This window comes from Petaurus breviceps, unplaced genomic scaffold (genome assembly GCF_028583685.1).
Source record: "Petaurus breviceps papuanus isolate PSGF00001 unplaced genomic scaffold, PetGlider_PUasm1.0 90734, whole genome shotgun sequence".
Classification (NCBI taxonomy): domain Eukaryota; kingdom Metazoa; phylum Chordata; class Mammalia; order Diprotodontia; family Petauridae; genus Petaurus; species Petaurus breviceps.
Genome location: NW_027187327.1, coordinates 657,730 through 661,122, shown reverse-complemented (window position 1 = coordinate 661,122; position 3,393 = coordinate 657,730).

Here is a 3,393-nt window from a genome sequence, read left to right as displayed (position 1 = left end):
GATAGATAGATAGATAGATAGATAGATAGATAGATAGATAGATAGATCAATAAATAGATAGATAGCAAATCTGGACTTTCAAGAGCAAGAATACTTAGTTATTAATGATTTTGTCTGCTAAAAAGGAAGCTCCTTGGAAGCAGGGCTGTTTCATTTTTATTTTAGCATCCCCATCATCTAAGCAGGTAGGTGATGCAGGATATAAATAAATCAAATCATATCCCAATTCCTATATTACTATGCATGATCTCTCAAGAACAAGAGGCATCCACAGTTACCTATGGATTCTAACATTCTGTTAGGATGTAAGTTCCCTGAGGGTAGAGGCCTTTTCATTGTTACCTTTGTATCCCCAGTACCTAGCCCACTGTTTCACACATCATAGATGCTTAATAAATGCTTATTGATTAATTAATTGTCTCTTCTCATCACTCATCTCCTTCATTCTCACAAGAAGACAGCTTGCATTCATGGCTGCAAATTCTGCCAGCCTGTATTACTAGCTACAATGTCCCTGATGCCTTTTTCCATCATGTCTCGGGATGAGAAGAAATGTTTGAATTCAGGTGAACTTTCAAAAATACCTATTCGGTCATATTTTATCAGTAATGAAAATGGCCCTTGGAGCAAGGAAGAAAACCAACAGTCAATAAATAGACTTAGCCTGAGGCATTCCTTACATTCTAGTGTTCAGTCAAATAAGATTAACAAAACAAAGACAGATGGCAGCAGTGATTAACTAACTCTTTGTTATAACAAAAATTGTACACTTCCATTGTCATCCATGACACAGTGTAATATTAAGCCTCAATCAGAAACAAACTGGCCTACCAGAGATAATACTTCTGTTATTCACTAGTCTTTGTTTTGTTACATTGAGGCTCTGACATTGCTACATGCTTTTAGCCTCCTGCCTTTTAAAAAACAAAACAAAAACTGCTCTGTTGTGGCTTTTTGCTTAAACAAAGGCTACCTCTGAAAGGATCACCATAAGGGAAAAAATACTAACATGGCACTGGTAGTCAAAACAGAATAGGGTCAAGCATTCTAGCTTCAAAATATTATTCCTAGAGGATTCATTCTACGTAACTTTCCAACAAGGTACACAGAGCTAGTTACTTCTAATTCCATTTGAGATTGTTAGTTGAGTTGTATTGCATCCTTTCAGGGTGGGTAGTTTGCATAAGATAATTCTCCTATCCCAGAATGAGTATCAGGCCTCGATGGCAGCAAAGTTGAGGTATGTATGGATGAATTTCATTAGCCACGTCGTGACACAGATACCACAATCACTCATCACAGTTCCCCATATCTCTAATGCTTTAATTTGCCCTCTGGAGAAAAAAAAACACATTCGTACAGATTGTTCTGCCAATAATTGGGGGGGAGGGGGCAGGAGGCAGTCACGGAAGGAAATATAATTGTTCTGGACACTATCTGACGATGAAAGTAACACAGTGTCATCTTCATTATCCCTTATTTCTGGTGTTAGAAGAAAAACATTGCATCACTGTTATTAAATACCTTTAGGCTGAAACTAGATTTAAATTTGTTTTTTTTTTTAATTTCCCTATAAGCGATTTGTAAGCCATCATTCAGAATATTTTACAAATTAAAAGTACTGCTTAATGGGGCAGCTAAGGGGCAATGAATAGAGCACTGGCTCTGGAGTCAGGAGGACCTGAGTTCAAATCCAACCTCAGACACTTAACACTTACTAGCTGTGTGAGCTTGGGCAAGTCACTTAACTCCAATTGCCTTGCCTTTCCCCATCCAAAAAGAAAAAAAAAAAGTACTGCTCAGATTCCAAGCTATATTCCTTGATTGAAATCTGTATTCACAATGTTATCTATCAGGCACCTATTGTATGATGGCAGGAGGAATCAAACAAGTTCTGATGAGATCAGTATTTCCAAGTTAAGAGCTAAAATACAGGGGTGGTTAGGTGGTGCAGTGAATAGAGCACTGGCCCTGGAATCAGGAGGACTTGAGTTCAAATCAAATATGGCCTCAGACACTTAACACTTACTGGCTGTATGACCTTGAGCAAATCACTTAACCCCAATTGCTTTGCCTTCTCCCCTCAAAAAAAAAAGGCAAAAAATACCCCAGCTTTAGTTTATATTTAACTAAAGAAAGCCCACAAGTATATTATATAGATCCCCTAATCAGAGCTGGTCAATTCCATGTTATTCCTTTAATGTTACTGATGGAATTATATTAGTGCATGAAGTTGACACTAAAATATATAGTTTTAATTAAATGTTGTGATTTTCTACATATTTTACTAAAAGTTACTTTTTCTTAATCTTGTGTACCAGATTCTTACTTTAAATAACATTATTCACATTTCTAACCAATTAATGTGCTAATAATGCTAGATGTGGAGTCAGAGGACCTAGAATAGAATTTTGCCCCCATCGTTTGCCATATGTCGGTGGCCTTGGGTGAATCCCTTGATCTCTCTGGGGCTCAGTTTCCTCATCTGTTAACAAGAGGGCAGTCAGTATTAGATGGCATCTCAGATTCCTTTCAAATCAAAATTCTATGATCCTCTGCATTAGAGTCTTTTCATCTAGTTGTATCTACAAATACTCTTGGGGGGAAAAATTCAGAATAACCTCAGTACACTTTTAATGAAGTTCTCATATAAATGAGTGTTTTATGCTTTGTTGCTGTTTAGTGATTTCAGTTGTGTCCTATGCTTCATGTCGTCATCTGGAGCTTTTTAGGCAAAGATATGGAAGTGATTTGCTATTTCCTTCTCCAGTTCATTTTACAAATGAGGAAACTGAGGCAAACAGGGTTACTATGACTTCCCCAGAAATAAATGTTTGAGGCTGGATTTGACCTCATGAAGCTGAGTCTTCCTGATTCTAGGTTCTGCACTCTATCCACTTCTCCACCTAGCTGCTGTTTTATGTTTTAGCCTTCTTTTATACCAAAAAATAAGACCTTACTTAACAACTTCCATATCTGTGAAATGGAAATAATAATTCTTGTGCCATCTACCTCTACAAGAGAGGATAAAACGAGATAATTCTTGTTAAGGGCTTTGTAAACCTTTGAGTATTACATAACAGTACCTAGAATTTATATAGCACTTGAAGGTGACAAAGTACTTAACGAGTATTATCTCCTATGGTCCTTATAATAACCTGGGAAGTCCGTGCTATTATTATCCCCATTATACAGATGAGGAAATTAAGGCAGACAGAGATTAAGTAATGGGTCCAGGGTGACACAGTTTGTAAGAGTTTGAGATTGGATTTAAAGTCAGGTCTTCTTGACTAGAGCTCTAGAGCTCTATCTATCCACTGAGCCATCTAGCTGCCATACAGATGTTTATCTATCTATCTATCTATCTATCTATCTATCTATCTATCTATCTAT